This window comes from Myiozetetes cayanensis, unplaced genomic scaffold (genome assembly GCF_022539395.1).
Source record: "Myiozetetes cayanensis isolate MyiCay16 unplaced genomic scaffold, myiCay2020 scf21, whole genome shotgun sequence".
In the NCBI taxonomy this organism is placed as follows: Eukaryota; Metazoa; Chordata; class Aves; order Passeriformes; family Tyrannidae; genus Myiozetetes; species Myiozetetes cayanensis.
The window spans coordinates 4,044,011-4,063,983 of NW_026087423.1; positions in this window are offsets into that span (position 1 = coordinate 4,044,011).

Sequence of the window (19,973 nt, forward strand, 5' to 3'; positions counted from 1 at the left end):
TTCAGGGAGTTTAGAGAGTAATGAGGTCTCCCTGAGCCTCCCCTTCTCCAGGCTGAAGACCCCCAGCTCCCTCAGCCGCTCCTCATAGGACGTGCACTCCAGACCCTTCTCCTGCTCCGTCGCTCTTCTCTGAATCCTCTCCAGACTCTCAATGTCTTTCCTGAGTTGAGGGGCGCAGAACCGGTCACAGCACTCGCGGTGCGGCCTCACCAGTGCCCAGCACCGAGAGGCGATCCCTGCGCGGTCCCCGCAGCTCCCGGCACAGCCCGGTCCCGTTATCCCTTTGCCCCCTGCCCGGCCCGGCCCCTCCTGCCCTCGCCCTCCGCCAGGGGGCGCGCGCGCCGCGTGAGGGGGCGGCTGAGGGGCCGCGGCCCCGCCGGGTTCGCCGAGGGTCGAACCTTTGGCCTCAGCCCCTTTCGCTGCCTTGCACCGGCCCGCCCTGGCCGAGCCCGCCTTGTCTAGTGCCCCAGAGTTTGAATGATGGAGACGGGGCGTCTCGGTGTGACGGGAGCCGCGGGAGGTCCGCGGGAGACGGGCGAGGACGGTCCGGGGCCGGTCACCCCTCGGATATGGGGTGGCTGCTGTGAGGCCGCCACCTGCCCCCAGAGGGCTTTAACAGAGAGTCCAGCTCCTCCCCGGTGCTCCTGGAAGGGCTCTGCTGCCGCAGAAAACTCCAGAGTTTGTAGCTCCTTGGGCTCCAGGTACGGGGAGTTTGGGGATACGTGCTGACTGATGAAAACAGCTGAGGGAATTGTGGAACAGAGCTACTTCTTATTTCTGTCATGGTTTCCAAAGCTGTGGTCTGGGACATGGTCTGAGGAATCAGGGAGTGCTCTTTGCAAAGATCTGGTACGAGAAGAAACTGGGGAGAGGGGAATGGGGAGGATAAGGGAAAAGGTGTGAGGTGGGAGAAGAGCTCCAGCGAGGTCCCTGGAGTCAAGTCACACGGGAGCGCTGAGGCACTATTATAGATTAAGTGGGAACTCATTGCTAATTCAGAGTGGAAACATCTTCTTTAATGACCTTCATTCCACACAAAGAAAACAGTGATAAACCCAGTGGAAATCCTGTCCTGCATGATAAACTTCTGCCCTCTGAAATAGATGCCTGCTCTGCTGCTGTCTCCCCGTGGCTATTAACTCCTCTCTCCTTCACCTGTGATCCCATTTTCATGCTGTGTTTTTTTCTGAGAACTGCAGAATATGAGTTGAGTTGCCTGGGGAGAAAAAAGCACAAAGTCCAGTATGGACCTTTCTAAGAGGCCTTTTCTCTTGGGCCACGATCAAAGGGACTGGGAGCGGTTTGTCAGTTTTAAAGCTAATGCAGATAGAAGCATTTTCTCCATGAGAGGACTGCATTGCATTGATCTTTGCCATATTGCTCTGTGTTTTAGTATCCAAAAGGGGATCTAGCTGTCATCTGTTCCACTTGTCAATACAATGAGCTCCTAGGTGATAAGGTAGTCTCACATTTTTGAACAATATCAAAGTCCATGAAGATTCCCATTTATTTCCTTTGTGGGGTGAGGTCTCAGCTTAGCTGAGCAGGTTTATTTGCCTGCTGCCCTGGTGTTTGTGGTGGCATTCCCCATCCTGCCTTCTGACAGGGCTCGGGTTGCCCTATGCTGCTCAGGTTCCCTTTATCCATCCCTTCCCTTATTTCCTTCTTTTTGCAAAGGCACACTGGGCTCTGACAAGCAGAGCATGTGAGTGCACTCTGCCCTGTAATCCAATAGGACATGTGCACTGTGCATGCTACAGGCTGGGCCCTGTGCATAGCACAGGCCTCTGTTTTCGGTCCAGAAGGCTGATTAGGAGAGACACAGTACAGAGAGCAGTGCTGTGAGATAGCCTTGTCCTGCCTCATTTCACATAGGATATTGCCTTTAGTTCCCTGTTGTTGGTTTGGGGGATGCACAGAGCAGGCCTGAGCCACCACAGCTCCCTGTGCAGTCACTGCCTGTGTCAGTACAAGGTGCGTGAGTCCAGTCACACGTCGTGGTGTGCTGAGCTGATAGAACAGGACTGAAAAGGTTACAACATCTTTGCTTCTTTTTTTTTCCCACCTCCTCACTCTCATCCTCTGCCAGCTCTGCCGTATTGATCCAGTGTCAGGGATACAAGAAACTGCTGCAAGGGAGGGTGAGTTACACAGTCAAGGTGGGAAAGAACTGTCGCCTAAGAAAAGATCCCAGAGAGAAAAATCAGAAAATGCCATTTAAATAGAAGTGTGGATCAAGAGACCTGCCAAGTGAGAGGATGGATGTCTCTCCTGCAGATTTGCAGAGACAATGAGGCCTCAGGATAGCTTATCAAATAGAGATTATGGAGGACAGAGCATGTGAGGACAGAGGGAAATAATGTGCACTGTCTATAGATGTTAGAGACAATTTGTAAAGCAGTTTGAGAACTTTGGATATAAGATTCCCTATCAGAATAAGTGTTCACCAGTGACTGTCCCATAAAGTGGTGATGCTGGGGAGCTGCAAGAGGAATACTGAGGTGTTTTCCCAGCTCCCGTTTATTATGTGAGGTGGTGTGCCTGTGGAGGGCCTATTCCCAGTCAGTCTGGGTTTGCTCTTAGATTTCTCGGTTTTAGTTCACGTTTTCACATTTTACTGCAGGCTTGAAGGTCTAGACCCTCATTTTGGATTTACATGCCGCTCGTTATGTCCAGATTGTGGGTTAGATTGCATTTGTATTGTATGGAATTAATTGTGCTAATAATCTGTAATAGACACAATGCATATATTTTATTGTATGCACCCAGCTCTTAGAGTTTGTATGTATTTACTATGATTAAAACTATCAGCAAATGTGTCCGCTGTAAAAAAATATATTTTGGATGGGATGTTTCCATTTTGTGGATGAGGAAACTGAGGTACAGGGGGATTAAACAGTTTCTTCATAGAAAACAACTGTCAGTTTGGAGATGCAGAGCAAGGACATAATGTGAGTAGAACAAACCCATGTATTAGCACGTACTGTGTTGGAGTATAGGTTGTGCATGTTGCTCGTGCATAAAGTAGCCAAGTAATTACATTCTGAAGTAAAATTAGGATGCATTGATACTCCATCCTTGTGATACTACTGTGTGGCTAACACCATGATTTTTGATTCCCCTGGAAATACAGAACTGAATTTGCCATCAGGTGCAGTATCAGAGTTGGGGGTGACAACTATGTTTTTTTCCACTGGATGCACATTGCATCCCCAGATAACCCCACAGCCGAAAATACAAAACAATCTGGCTAAAATTAAAACTGCTTCTTAAATCCTGTCTGATGTTGCCCGAAGCTTTTTGTTCAGTTTATCTTCACAAGGTCACTGAGACAGAAGAGTGCATTCTGTGAGCCTGCTGGCCTGGAGCCTTTTTATGCAGATGCTTTCATTTAACATTTGGGACATTCTCCTTCTCCCTTTGGTCCCTTTTTACTCTCCCATTTTCTATATCTCTCTACTCCACCTTTCTGAGCTCAGGTTCCCTTGGATCAATACATGTAGGAATAAAAGCTATCCTTTTTTATCACCTTAACATGTAATCACCAGTCAGAGCTTTCTGGACACCCAAGCTGTCATGGGTCAGAGGCTGCTGGTCTGTCAGAGCTGCCACATGAGCTGCCACATGTGCTGCCTGCAGCACTGCCCTCATCTTTGCTGTCATCCTGCCACGTGGAGTAATTGTCTTGCAAAGCCGTGTGTTTGAAGCAAATTCTGCTTCTGCCTCTTTCAGGGCTTGCAGTGTGATCTTGGACTACTTGTTTGGGATAAAAATAGTAAATTCACATTTCTTTCTTCTCTCTTTTTTTTTTTTTTTAATAGTCAAGAACAGGACATTGCAGTTCAGATTAATAGGGACTGTGTGCTCTGAGAGACACCCCATGAGTTGTAAGGTGAGCTTCCATTAAGATATCGGAAATTGGAAGCCACTTTGGAAGATTGAAGCCAAATTTTAAGATCTGATAAAGGGAACAAGTATCTGTGAGTTTGGCACATGCTGTCTGGCATGAACACAGGATCAGGAGTCTCCTGTGCAGCAAAAACCAGCATGAGGGAAGAGCAGTGCAAAAAAGGTGATGTGCCGAGTGAGAAGCTGGCCCTAAAATTGTGAGCTTCATTTTCTCCAGCTCTACAACAGGAATAATTGCAAATACTTTACTCATAGATATATGTTAAATTTAGTAAACTGTCCACTTGAACGTTATTATTTATAAAATATAGTAAAACTGCTTCTCTAAATGAGAGATCTGTAGGCAGCACACTTCATTTGCAGCAAGCTGCTGCAAGAACAAAACAGCTGTTTCCAAATTAATTAATTAATTAAGGCAAGAACTAGAATATTATTTTAGATAGTTCAGGATTCTTTTCTCCTTCCTTTCTGCATTAGGGAACACAGACTGAATTTCGGGCCACATAGTTACTAAGTAATCTGCTGTAAAAAAACCCATATTTAATAGCTCCTTAACAGGGATGTTAAGATGGATTAATTATTCTTTGTTCTGGTCTCTGAAGATAAAGGGTAATTACTATTAATTATGTGTAATTGCAAAATTGCTCCTTTACAAAGAATCCAGTAGCATTAGGGGGATTTTAACTTCTTGCTACCTATAGGGAGTCTTACAACATTCCATAATGTTATGGCAAAGGCTGCCATAAACTTAAGAGCGGCCTCAGCAAGTCTTACTCACTTTCAAGCCCACACCTGAAACCAGTATTTTCAGAGATAACAGATCTCAGAGCAGCTACAGAGGCAGGACTGAGTGTTTTGTTCTGTGCTGAATGGTGCTTAAACAGGAGGTACAATTTGTGAGGCTTGTTGTCACTGAGGATGCTGTGAGACTTTTCCTCAGTAAATTTCTAGAAAGCTGTGGAATAACCACAGTAAAACCAAAGGGAAAGTATTAGAAACCAACAACCACCGCTGCTACCAACAACAAAACAAACTCTTGACTTTGCCTATGTGAGGAAGAAGCTTATGAAAAAAAGAAGAAACCACCCATGACTCCTCAGTAACCAGTACATCTCCTGTGGGTACGCACAAACAGAAATGGAGACTGTGTTGAGATATTTGGATTTAGGTGAAAAAGAAAAAAAAATTGGAATTTTTACAAGAGCACTTTCAATTGTATAAGATTAGTGGGTAGGTTTGCCTGAGACCTGGAATTCCTAACTGCTCCACTGATTTCTGTTGTCAAAATATGTAGGTTCATAACTTCCTTTGATACCAGTATGAGTTGGGCACCTTCCTATGCATTAAAGCCTGGCCCTTCAGGCCTGAATGTAACATCGGCAAAATGAGGATAATAACATTACCTACTTCAAGGAGTGAAACAATAAATTATTGAGTTATTATGCACTTAAAAATATAGTAACTGAGATAATATAAACTCTTGTGGCATAAACATATCCTACCTGAGTGACCTTCTCCACATATGACTTGGTGTGGAGGCCACTCTGAAACAGAAATGACATCTCTAGTGTTGCTTCTCTTGCAGATCTTTGCTCTCTGCTTTTCCTTTACTCCCGAATTCCCATGAGCAGATTAAGCCAAGGCCCTATTTTACAGTAAGATGTGTCTGCTTGTGTTGCCGCACTCTGAATAATCCTTTCTCTACGCGGCTTTAGGTTTAACTCCAGCAGCCTGGAGCAGCACAGGACCAGAGCCTTCTGCAGAGCACTTGTCTCCCTAATGAGGGAGGCAATGAAAAACATTTTCCAGTGCATCCATCACTCAGCGCTGAGGCGAGTGGACAGGCATCCTGGAGCAGCCTTATATAATCCGTGCCTCTGCCTGGCCCCGGCTGGGCGGCGGCAGCGCGGGCAGGGGAGAAGGGGGGCCGTGCTGGAGCTGCTCGGTGGGGCACGGCCGGGGCTCTCCTTGGCAGCTGCAGGGGCTCGGCTTGTGCTGGTGTCAGCTTGGTGCAGGCAGCGCGTCAGTCACTGCCTCGCTGGGGCACACGGGGCTCAACTCTGCCCGACCCGCTCTGACAGAGACCTCCCCACCCGCCTGTTCTTGCCTAGATCCAATGCTAGCTGCAGCGCCCCACAGCCCGGCGCAGCAAGGGAAAGCCCCGCGGAAGCAGAGCAGGGGTGCAGTGTGTGAGTGCAGATTTGAGGGGGGGAGGATCAAGAGCACCTCTATTTCTGTTGTGCTGACCGAGGGTGCTCACAAAGACCAGTAAATGCAAACAGATTTCCAGAGGCGATGGTTGTTACAGATGAGAGAAGACAAAAAGCACTGGAAGCATCTGACCTATTTTGGGAAGCTTGCTGGGGCTTTTTACTTCTATTTTGTTCAATTTTGGTTTTCGAAAGATACACTTCCACCTGAGTCAAAGAGAGTAAATATTTATCATTTTTTTTAACTATGTGCACCATGAAGACAGAAGCAAACCCAAAAATATCCTGCTGATTTGCGAGGCTGTTGCCACCAGTCGCCCTGAGGGCACGGGGGTTTGAGCTGCACTTGAGATGCCTTTTGCCTGCTGCTGGTTGGTCCCAAGCTAAAGCTCCCGGTGATGCACATAACAACTTTTCTGCAGTGCTCGATGGCATCTGTCACAGTGAGATGGTTTGGGGGCAGTTGACCCAGGGCACATCCCTCAGGCCCCCTCAGTAAAATTCCATAGTGCTCATTCTGGAACTCAAGCAGTTGTTGCTATGTGACCTTCTCTGTTCCTGTTTCATACCTGTGAAGATCATGTTTATCCTGCTGTAACATTAGTGACTTAATTAGAGCTGAATTTGGTCCTACTGTCTCTGAACATGAGCAGCTCCCATCTAGTCATCCAAAGGATCAGATCTGGTTTCTTCTCTCTCTCAGTATTGGTGGCATCTGGTTTCATTTTCCATCTTTCCTGAGGGAGCTCACTTTTCCCCACATTTCAGCATATGCCTGTTGTATGTCAGCACCCTGGGCTGCCCATGTGTCCGTGCCAAAGCAGGTACCACTTTTCCAGCCAGGAAGGGACAACATGGTGTAAGGACAGAATGTGAGACGTATCAGGAATTGGTGCTGTGGACTGTGCGTAGCTTAAAACCAGAACCTGCTTGCAGGTCAAGAAACTAAGCTAGAGCTAGTTAAGTGTGGGATTTTTTTTCCCTATGTGTAGGATGTGTAGAGGTAGCAAGATTTTCATCCTGTAGGAGCCTAAGGGATGCCATTCCCAGGGTAAATGCCAGTGTGGGGCTAATGGAGTGACAGGGCTGGCAGGGGACACCACACTCCCAACATCGTACCTTAATGTGCAGCACTGTCTGCATGACATCCCCATTTATCTCTAAATATGGTGGCGTGGGAAATTTTCTGTGTGTGGTGGTTTGTCCCCAGGAGATGGATCAGTTCCTTTAACTTTTTCCACCACTTCTCCTTCCCTGTCCCCACCCCAACCACTTGGCCAAACTGTAACTCCCTCCACTTTGTTTGGGCACACAGAGGGACAGCTATTCAATCAATGATGACAAAGTTATTTTTTGTAAGATGTGGGATTTTTAAAAAGCGTAAAGTGATTATTTTGAGTGTTTATTAGAGTCCTCTAAAACATACATTCAACTTCAGCTCTCAGCATTTTAATGTATATTGCTACATAGATAAACTTATTTCTTGAAAAAGCAGATGTACTCTGTTATTTCTCTATTATTATAACGTTACCCAGCATTGTAAAATCAGCATCTGTGACTCAGATCACAGACATTAACAAAATAATTTAAAAATAATTTTATTTAATTAATTTACTTAAATTATACACACTGAGCTCTTTTATTTTTGGGACTTGCGGGGTGCCGGTATTTCTCTGTAAGTGTGGGGGCAAGCAACTTCATTTGTCTTTTAACAGTCTCTTAGTATCAGAGACGAATGGTGTCACCTCATATTGAAGCTCGTTTTTTAATAAAACTGCAGCAGTTTATAACATGGATACAGAGCTCCTGCTCCCATTCACGTTCCCTCCTACTCCACCCCACGTTCACCGCAGTGACAAGCACAGGAAACTGAAGGGTACGTACTGAATCTCCAGTTCAGTTCTTTAGTGCCTCTCACACATTACGGCTTTAGGGAGGAGGTGATGTTTTGAGGACAGGGTATAAGCAACTTTAGATTAAGTAATGGACTTAATAACTTCCTATCCCGGCAGACTGTCTCTGTGGCTGTCAGTGCCGTGTAGCCGTGTCCCTGATATCCACTCTGCTGTTTTCTGTATCATTATTCATAAGCTCCCATCCTGAACAGCAGTCAAACTCTTCAGGCTGTGCCATCTGGGGGATTATCACACTCGCAGGGCGGTTCAAGTCACTTCGCCTCGAGTCTTCTGCCTCTGAAAAGTGCCCAAGGCTAATCACTGTGAAGTGTGACGCCTGTCATGTCTTCTTGTTCAAGTGTGTGCAGCAGGCCTGTCATTCACTAAAAGCCTTAACATCTGTTATTACACGGTAATCCTCACGCATCAGCCTTCCAAATAAGAAACTGGTGGAGTCCAACAAGGTATGGCTCAGCCTTGGTTTGCATAATTCCCAGAATGCAAGGCAACTTGCTCTCCCTTCTGAAATCATTAATAAGCAATAAGAATATTATATAAGCCGGCATCTTTTTTTAAACCATGATAATTTCAAATGCTATTATAATTAGGATGAAGATGAGAGTTTGAGCTGGGGGAGGGAACAGAGAAAGGATTAAGCTGATCTCCACCATGACGTTAGAAGGTGGCTTTGTCTGTAATATCCTAGTTTGGACAATAATGGATACACTTTAGAAATGCGAAGAGGCAAATAGACAATTTATTTGAAAGTACTAATCCTTTTCATCCTGAAATGTTATCTGTTGCCTTAAATAGGATCACAGCTTTCCAGTCCACTAATATTCTGACTACTTGACCATTTAGAAAGGCCTGAAAAGCAAAATGTGTTTGTGTTGTACCCTGATGACTGTCAGCTCCATAGTGGGTCTCATAAAGTGGACAGAAATGTTCTGTGGCTGGGAATGTCTTTGTCTAAACCAGAGTGACTGCTAGGTGGTTGTGCCTGCAGTGCTATCACATCACAAGAGACGTGGCCTCTCAGGTGGCAGGTCCCGAGCCATGACAGATCAGATGTGATATTTTAATGAAAAAAAGTTTAGTGCCTTGATCGAGCAGGCGGGATTTGCTGGAGAAGGCGAAGCAGGTGAAAATATGGTTTATAAATGTAAGTAATAGGGCTGCTTCCTCTGGAATAAGGAAGATTTAAAAAGTCACTTGTCAAAATCATTTCCCTCTAAGGCTGCAGCAGCCCTCGGATCTGAGCATGTTCCTGATGTTCCCCCTCACTCACATGCACGAACACGGGGAGGCAGGCGGGAGGAGGCAGCTGCACTGACACACTATGGGGTTTGCAGGAACACGATGGCAATTTAGAAGAGCGATTAAAAGATTGCAAACATTTATTAATAGCTTTGCTGCTGCAGCAGCTCTGCCGGAGAAGCCTTGCTTCCTCAGGGATGCTCTTACCTCCTGCCTGTTCCCTTCCACAGCTCTAGAGACTGAAAAGTCAGGTTTGGACTGGGTTTCTGTTTAAAGCCATCAGACTGCAGACCACATTATCCCAGTATCCAGGAGAGGGGACAGGGGGGACTCGAGTGTGGGAAAGAAACAAGAGAAGATACACAGAGCAAAAAGAAAGGATTTTTTCTTTCCAGCTATAGCTTGGCCTTTCTTTTCTTCCCTGTGCTGCTCTCCCTTTCTCTCATTGTTCCTCTTTGCCCATTCCTTCTTCTCTCCCTTGGGACAGAGTGACTTTTTGTTCAGTGCATTGGCACTACATTCAGATGTGAGTCTACAGTGTCCTTTTGATACTGTATAACAAAATCAATGAAAGGCAGGTATAAGAGCAGTATTGGAGAGGATCTGCTGAAAGTTCTGCAGAATGATCTAATTTCCTACATGAGCCCAATCAGTTCCTTTAAAAATCTCATGACTGTGTCCTTGTCTCTTCAGAAACATTGGGGAAAGGGAGAGGTGAAGGTTCAATGAAAAAAAATAAGAAAAGAAAATAAAGGAAAGGGCAATTGGCTGAGCAAAAAAATCACCTTAATCTTCATGGCTGATCCTGCTGAACAGCAGTAAGCACCGTAAATGAGATGGGCAATTCTGATGTTTGAGTGCACAGTATTTGAGACATTTTTATCCCACAGAGCAGATGATGGTGACTGACTGATACAAGTTTGTAACAGGAGGATAAATATCCTACGCATATGGTGACCTCCTCCATATTCCTATCCACAGTGGAATAATCAGTTTCTTTCATTTTTTATTTTTTTCAAGCTGGGTCCTAAGAGAAATTGAAATGTCTGGACAGCCTAAGAGGAATATATTTTTACTGCCAAGCAACAATGACAGCAGATATAAATGCTTGTGTCCCTGTCACTATCTAAAATCCTGCTGGAGCTGAGATGGATGACAGCACACCCCAACCTTGGCCAACAGCATGGCTAAGGGACTGGATGTGCCACTGGGCATCAGCAGCCTTCTACCTGTGCTTAACTTCTTTAGTTCCATTGGGATCATTTTTCTCCTGTTCATACACACAATTTAATCATCCCATTTTCCAATTTAAGAAAAATCTCACTGCATAATTACTACATCTGTGCTTAATGCAGAAGAATAAGCAGAGGGGAAAACAAAGTCGATCCAGTGGATCAGAAAGGAGAAAAAATATGATGGTGAAAGAATGGAGGAACAAAACTAGGTTTGAATTAGGAGTGCTGTACTATTCTTACCTGAACCTGCTTTGGGTTGCTTTGGGTTTTTTTAACTGCTTCCTCTATTCCTTGAGGTTTTCAGTTTAAATACTTCCTTGGTCAGTTTTCAAGTGCAATGTTCAGTTGGAACTTGACTACCTGAACTTTTGTATTGCAAGGGGATGTGGCTTATGAAAAACACCTGATTATCTCTGTTCACTTTGTATACCCTGCCCCTTGTTGGAAGCTATACAAGCTGAAAGGTAATAAAAAACATCCTCCTTTGGGATATTTAGGGAAGGTCTGTATGAATTTCTGGGGAGCTTGGCAGAAAGCCTCCTGGACATTAAAAAGGCCTGCTTTTCTAAGGAATGTATATAATACTTTGAATAACCCTGCTCTAAAAGACAGAACCCACCAATATCTTTGGGTTAATTGATCCTTTGCTTTTGTCTTTAGGAGATGGAATTCCTCGTGTTCAGAGCAGCCAAAGAAGGACATCGATGAGGATGAAACAGGCCTGAATGCTGGAGAGGTACCTGACCTCAGGTGAGAAAGGATGTAGATAGGATCCTACAAACCTTTTTAACAGAAGGAAGTACTTCTGGAGATGCTTTCCCTCTCATTTCTTGTTTGATGGTTGTAAATGGCAGCCCTTTCCAGGTAGTAGCAGCTATGTTGCTTCAGCTGCTTGTGAAAATTCTCATCCTTTCCTAGCAGTAGCTGTTGCCTTCCCATTGGTTTTAGAATCTTTAATTTCCAAGTTTGCTCTGTGTGACACCAGAGGATTGCTTACAGCCTTGGGACAATTAGGACACCTGTCGGTGGAATTGTTTTATTGGGATTTTTTTTTCATGTCTGAAAGGCTCTTTTGGGATCTCTTTTGGCCCTTACAAATATTTAAAGCAAGAAATTGTATTTCATTAGCGTTTCCCTTGCTCACATCAGGACCTCAGCCCTCACTAAGGCTCTTGCTTCACATATACCTCATTTTCTTCTTTTAAACTATTTTTTTGTTCTTTAAAAAAATAAATATATTGTTCTTCTTAAGTATGAGAACCACCATTCTCTTAGTTTTGGAACTGTCGCTGTAGCCTTTGCCATTGTCATTCTCTTGCATTATTAGGACAGATGCTCCCTCTGGGTACACTGGACATATCTCTTCAAGTAATTGCAATTGTACTTTGCAAGCGAGCAAGGAATTTGCTTTGCTGTGTATTGAGACATCTCTCTGTGTCCTGTATCTTGTACTGGCTGCTTTCTCTGCATCCAAGCACCAAGTGACAGGACTACAGCAATGGATAAAATAACCTGCATTGACCTCAAAGTGTTGAGTTTCTGAATCGATACATACGTTTATTAGTGAGAATAAAAGAATTCTAGGATACCAAGAAAGTCATGAAACTTCAGGAGTTTACCTGTTCTATCCTTCTCCCATCATGAAAGGAAGACAGGGCTCTGACAACGTTACCAGGGCTTTGACCTCAGTGATTTTCCTTCTTAGCCATCGCACAGCACAGAGCTGGGGGCAGCACTCAGGCACAGCCCAGGCACATCCTTGAGACACAATTAACCTGCAGCTGCACAGCCTTTGTAAAGGTTGGATTCTGCAGAGAGGCTCAGGAGTGTAGGGATCAAAAGCAATGCAGCTGGATCTCTTCTAATGGGAAAACTTAGGGGAGAGAGAAGAGACGGTGATGAGCCTGTTCCTTCTGCACAGTGAAAAGTAGGGAGGTGAGATTCGTGTTGTTACTGATACAGGAACACTGCAAGAGAAAAGAGATATTATTCTTTGTATCCTTGTTAGGAGACAGAGAAGGGGTAATAATGAGGAAGGGGAAGGCAGGTTAGAAGTGGTAGCAGAAAGGAGAATTGTCCTTTTATGGGTGCCAATAAATAACTTTGTAAGTGCTGAGAAGGTGGTAGAAAGCATGACAAAGGTCTTTTCAAGGTTGAGGTTCTTCTATGGAATAAGTCCCTTTTGTTTAGGAAAAAAAGTCACCAAAGATAAAATATTCCCCAATGTGAATATAGAAACGATGAGGTTGCACATGATGAACTTAAAATTCTGAAGTAAGTCTGTTTTAAAACTCTATCAGAACAAAGTCATTAACTTTTAACATATTGTACCTTATTGGTTTGATGATGAATTAAAAACTGGAGGGAAAATGAAGAAGCAACTCATGTAAAGCTGCATCATCTTCTGCCTCCCTTGAGACAACAGTATATCCACCTCAGCTGGTAGCAAAGCGTCTGCCAAGCTTTGTCATCGTTTGCATCATGACCTGAGAGCAAACACACCCTCTGCCGTCACAGGGGGCAGTGCTGGACACCACTGGCAGCACTACAGTGGCCACAGGGCTGGGGAATATTTGCCTTGTCAGCACCAGCTGGCAAACGGAGGGAACTGAAATATATTGCTCTGTGTATTCTGTTTGTGTGGATCAGCATCAGCCTTACTGGTCTTCAGTTCAAATAACAGCTATTTGTGAGTTCTGTTTTTCAAGGTTCTGCTTGCAAAGGTTTGATTTCATCTGAAATGTATGATAGTCTTGATTGCCTGTCCTGCTGTCTGGAGCTTGTCTTCTCACACAGTGATTTCCCCAGGACTCAGCCAGTAAACTTAGTTTATGGAAAACATACCAGAATCACTTGGATCACATTATCTTAAACTCTCCATGTGAAAGAAATGTAGCACTAGGAGATTTCCTCATATTCTGTCTCCAAATCTTGCTTTCTGCTTTGTTTTGTTTTATTTGTTTTATTTTGTTTAAAACAATAAAACTGTCTTCCAGACCCTGCTTGTGTTCTCCTTTGGTGTTGACTTTGTATTTCCTTCCCTACCTGATATTCTTTTCCTTCCTTTTAACACAGCATTGGTTTAAATTATTTCCTCCACCATAATTACTCTCATCCAACCCCTCCAGTCCCTGATAATCACAGCAAACTGGTATGATTTTCTTGTGCTTTACTTACTTACATTGGTGTTTATCCTAAAATTCATTAAACAGCTATCTTTATTCTCTTAGGTTTGAGAAAGGACATGTCTCAGGAGAGTTCCATCTGCCTCTGAATAAAGTCAATGTGAACAAATAATTGCTAGAATTTCTTCACTCTTCTTACCTGGTGTTCTAAGCAAGTTCAGGAAATCACTCTAAGGAACACTCTCCTTTCCTGTAGCAGCAGTAGAAGAGATACAGCTGTCTATCAGCTAGGTGAATTTCTCTCACACTGAAATAAGCAAGTCTGACTTTCTTGTTAAAATTCTCATGTTATTTCTTCGTAGGAGATACAGAGATGTGCCTGGTAGCACCCCTGGCCCAGAGGTGAGGGTTTGGCAGCTCACCTGCTTGTGGCTGTACCCATTTGCTGAACAGTGTCACCACATCTTGGTGAGGAGAAGTTCTTTGTAAGCAGAATGAGAGGTTCAGTCCCCGAGATCTGCTCAATCATTTCCATAACAAACCAAGTACTGGGTTAGAAGCTCCAGTTGAACACCGGGATGGTGAGGATAATGGTGTGGACAAAGGGATTGAAATGCCAGCGTAGCTTTCTAAGCCCTCTTGACAGATTTTACATTGTTCACAAAGTGATGTGACTTTTGGGTGCTTATGAGTAATGGGTAGAGCTGGATTGTTAGTGTCCCTGTCCCCCAAGGCCACTGCCCTTTGAGAGGGAACAGTGTGTGCCACTGTGTTTGGCAGCCACGCTCCCAACCTGACGCAGGCATTTTGGGGGGGCACGGAGCTGGCAGAGATGACTCATTCCGCCTCAGTGGCTCATTGAGGAGCTGCAGGGAGAAGCTATTTATAACCAGACCTTTCAGGTTCAGTGCAGCAGCATCTTCAGCAGGAGGGGGACGGGAATGGGGATGGCACATAAGACTTCCCAGATACAGATCAGCTCCCACCTCAGTATTGTTCCTAGAGCCACACAGCCACCAGCTGACTTCAGCCAGCATCTTTTCCAAGTCTTTTGTCCAGCTGTCAGGGTGCCCTGGTCCTGGTGTAAGATTCTGCTGATAACTCATCAGCTCCTCAAAGAGCAGGGAGACAACTGTGAATATCATCAGTGTGAACAAAACACAAGCTCTTTCTAGTGTAGCTGCTACACTGGCACTTGCTGATTCTTTCTGACCCGTGGCCATGGCATTATCACCTTTATCTTTTCTTTGTCTCTGTGTTTATCCCCGAGCTCTTTTCATGGGTGTTTTCAAATAGTCTTTATGCTGCCAGCAAATCCCATTCAAACCTCCTGAGGTTTCTCTTATGTACAAGCTGTCACTATAAAACTGTAGTGGGTTTTCTGATCTTGCTGTGGACTCATTTCATCTTTAGGTGCTTCCACGACTCCACATGTGAAACAGAGATAATGACACCCCCTGCATTAAGCACAGTGTGGTCTACAGCAATGAAACACCACCTAAGTGGTAGTATTATTACCAGAGAGAGTCACAGTACAATAGGAAAGTGTTTTACACAACAGTAGAGGACAGCATGTGTTAAAGAAAATATTTACTACAAACACACGTCTTTGTATCCAAGTAACTGTAGACTTTATCTTGAAGCATATTAGCACACATAAAAGTTATTAACTTTTCTGTTAAATTCAACTTCTTTAAGTCTGTTTTCTCAACTGGCTTTTGAATTCAAAGCCTCAAGGCACCAGGGATCCTGTGGCATGAATGCTTACCTTGTTCTTGGCCTACCTCTGTCCTATTCTTAAACAGATTTGTGTGTCTGGAGCTGGGCTGTGGTTAGATGGCTCCTTGGCTCTCATCACTGTTGCTTCTTTCCATAGCTTAAATGCTGCATATCTGGCCCTTCATCTTCTCTTTCCTTCTCTTTACCTCTTTCTTCCTCTCCCTTCTTCATTCAGTTGACAATCGGCTCAGCAGGGTGCGACTGGAGCACAGTTTGATGAGTGGAAACACTCAGTGTTAAGGCCATTGGGTAGATCTGTAGGTTTCTTTGAGGGTCTCTCTTTTGGCTGTCCTACATCCCTGTGCTATGGACCCAGAGCTTTATTGGCCTATTTACAGTGGGTTGTGTTTATTGTCTTCATACAGAAGCAGTACCATAAACAATTCTTGCCTTCAGTTTTGGCAACCAGCTAAAGGGGAGGTCTACCCTGCATAAACCAGTGCTGCAATGATAATTTATTTCTTCAAGTCCAGCACATATCTCATAATCTGGGCTGGAGGTTGCCTCTGTGCAGCATCCCAAACTCTTCCTATCTGCCACATAATTTTCCTGAATCTCTGTTTGGATTTGGGAAGAATAGACATCTGGCTTTTATGATTGCAAATAAACCTCTGAAACATCAAAATGTAGCTGGTGCAGAGATATTTGTGTCGGTCTTGAGAGAAAGAGACCACATTTCAGGGACATGAGGTGTAGTGTTTGGGAGTTTTTTGAGTGGTAAACTAAAATGTGCTTGTAACTTATAAGTGATTATAACTTGAATGTCAACTTTGCTCCTTGTCTCTTTCTTCAACGAATTTTACACAGTAGATAAAATGGTTTAGAGCTGATGGTTTATCCCTTTGGCACCTCAGGCACCATGAGTACAGTGTATGGAAGCACAGCTGGCTGCCCTGGGTGTCTCACCACCTCCCCTTTGCCTGAGTCCTGAGCAGACTCCTGGAAGGGGATCCCAAGGATGGGCAACATGACCAGAGAGCACACAAGGAGATTTGTCCAGGGCTGACTTCGTGAACCCAGAACCAAGAGGGTTGGGAGGGAAACCAAGAGTGTGCATACATGTCAGAGACTGGAAGGATTTACTTCCCTGCATTTCCAATTGCTTGTTTTCTATCTGGGGAAAATCCCTTTTGACAGCCCAGGCGGTGAGCTTCTAATTCCTGTCTCCGGCTCATTTTTCACTTCAATCCCTCAGCGAACGGATTTTAATGCTTGATGGATTCAAACAAAATTATTTCCGTTCCTGTGGCTTTGCAAAAGCCTCCAGGGTGTGTGTATGTGTGCACAGGGGAGGAGGGATGGGGCTTGTTTTCGTTACACTCCAATAAGCCTCCTCTCCAAGGGAGACCTATTTCATTTCTTCATTTAGGGCTTTCTTGCTGATGATTTCCCCCATGCTGTCCTCCTGGCTCCTGGGTCACAGGAGGACCTGTAAAACATTTGCTGTTCCAAGGGGTACAGGATGCAATGTTCCAGATCAGTGTTTCTGCTGCAAGTGGGGATTCAAATAATATGACCATACTGTGTTTCCAGGAATAGCACTAGACTGGGGGGAATAACTGTGGGAAAACTTTGATACTCCCCTGCTCTTGCTGGGAGTGAGACACCACCACAGGCTGAGATGGGGTTGGTGACTGAAGCATTGTCTGGGTAATCAGTGTTTAGCATTGACATCTTGTTTGAATATGTGTACAATTCACCCTACTGCCATTGTAATGGACAAGTATTGCTTTTTATTACAATTTCCAGTCTCTCCCGCCAGCAGAAATCACTGTTGGGAACTGAGCAGGGGCTCTTCTTTGCATAACGTTCAGTAATCAGTCAGAATTTCAGCTGCTCAACCACCATGTGTCCCTGCTGGGCTTCTTCCACAGAGTTCTTGTGTCTGGGAGGCTAAACACTATTAAAATGCTCAATATCTCACCCTTCTATCCAAGCCAGATCAGCATCATCATCCAAATTAACAAAGCAATTGTTCTATGATACACAGCTCTAATAAGGACTTATAACTAATAAATGCTAAAGATCCTCACTCTCTGAAGGATTTAGACTGTAGCATAAAGTTGATGATGTTTCCCAATGTATGAGACTGTTGTTAGGGTGTGCTAAGCCCACTTGGTGCTACCATATCTAGATTAAGTTGTTTCAACTCATTATAACAGCTCCCAAGCTGTCACTCTGTCAGGCGAGGCAAAAATCTTGTTCCTGAACTTGGAAATGTGTTCTGTGTTCCTCTACAGCATATGCCTGTCTTCTAGGACAACCTGCCATGTCCACAGCCTCCTGGGAATATTTGTTTAGAGCTATTGATCATCATAAATGTGTGTTGTGTCATGTTTGTAAAGCTGGTGGATCTGGGGACTACAGGGTGTAACTTGTGAATTTGTTCCATTTTATCTGTCTCTTTATATTATTTCACAACCCCAGTCCCTCCAACTTCAGGGTTTTTCAGTGTAAGTATTCCAATTCTCATTTTTTATATTGTTAAATAAATTGTCTACAGGTGAGAAGCCCTGTTTTATTAGTGTGGTTTTCTAATATGAGAGACTATTATTATTATATCTTATATTCCAATATGAGAGACTAATATGAAATACTATTGCATCAGAGACTATTAACTTCCATTATAAATACTCAAAATTATGCATAAAGTATACATTGAAGTTTCATTTGTAAATACAGTAACAGCATTTCAGGAATTATTTATCTAGTTAATATGTTCGTGCATGTAATTGTATTTTTATTTCAACTTCATCAATAATCTTCAAGGTTTCAAGCCAGGGCCAGTAAACTGAAGTGTTAATGAACTTTGGAGCTTCATTAATAAAATGGTGCAAAGTCTGTCTGGTAGCAGAGAACACTAATTTATGAAGCAATAGATACCACCAAAGCTTCAGCTAATTGTTACAGCAGCGGTACAGGCAACTCTCCTTTTACATATCTTTAGACTGTAAAAAATAAATAAATCTAATTGACAGTTTGCAAAGGATCAATAAGAAGTTGAATTAATTGTGATTAAAAAAAGGAGTCCTTAAATTTCTATCTTGTCTTTCTGCTGGAAAATGTGAAGATTTTACTGCGAATGTAGCTGATTAATTAGCCTTGTCCCTTGCCACCACAGAAAGGAAGTAGACAAATATTTGGAAAATACGTTTTTTAAATACTCTCATTTCAGCCAATGTTTTGGATTGCTTCTGTGGTATTAATAATATTTATTAATATTTTGGTTGAACATTTTCCTAAGTCACCAGTGTTCCCTTTGCAAAGGCGTGAGTTGTGAATCCAGCTGGATATCCGTTGGATTTACTTGCTGTGGGTCAAATTATCTGATATTAAATTCATGTTAGCATATGCTGCACCAGTTTTATCGACAGGATTTGCCAATAAATGATAAATTATTTTAATCCTGGTTTCCACCACATTGTTGGGGTGAGGTTAATGGAGACTGGAAGTTATTCCTAGTGATGGAATACAGTGTGAGTGCCACTGAGAAAGCAGTGGGTTGGGTTTGAACTGTCACTTGTTGTCTCTTTTAGTTGGTGACTCTGAGAGCAATAAGCCTTTCCTTCACTGGAAAGTCTTACAGAGCTGGCTGGTGTCTTTCAGCTGGAGAACCAGCATCAAGCTTTCCTTAGCACTCTGTGTTGTACCAACCTCCCTGCCTGTGCTGCCATTTGCTCAAGTCTAGCACTTGCTGTGCCTTTGGCACCGTAAACAATACTCTCAGCCACTACCCTTAATTGTTTGTCAGGATCCCATTTACTCATATATCTACTCTCTATAATCCTTTAATGGTGGCAAGCTTATCAGTGTAATCTTTGAATTTTACCTGGTTATCCCTTGCTCTCTCTGTTGCTTTATTTTTTTAATTGCACACAAGACTGTGTCTAGCATAGTCCTCGTGTGCCATTGTCCAATTTAATAAATGTTTCATTTCCTTTCAAGCTGATAGTGTATTCATTTCCCACTGCAACACTGAGCTTTCCCTCATGAACAGTTCACTGGAGGTGGCACTGCAGTGGTATTGTCCGGGTCGTGCAAGCTCTGCTGCTGCTTGCAAAATGTACAGAGCGGATCCAGGACATTTCTCACATCTTCTTCCACGTGCCAAATATTTTCTTGGTCCATCCTGGTTGTCACGGAGCACATGGGATTCTCCATGATTTGATCTTTGAGCTAAATGTGGTTTTTTTTTTCTCTCAGAATCTCTTGTATGGTGTATTTTGTGTTTTCATTGTGTTTAGATCTGACTTGCACTTAATTCTGGATTGGATGATTACCAGAGGTTGGTTCTTTGACCTTCCACCAGCCTTGAAAATTTGGAGGGAAAACCAATTCCCTATTAAGAGGACAGACTTAATCTGAATTTTCTTGAAAAATCTCAGGAGAGTCACCCCTTAGTAATCTTTGAAAAGATAAGAATCAGCCAGGCACATGCATTTCTTCAGGTCCGTTTTCCTTCTTTTTTTTTTTTATATTTGCCTAAGGAAAAAAAATCTTTACATTTCATTTTTATGTGAAGTGCAATATCTCATAATACATATGGATTCCTAAGAAGTTTTC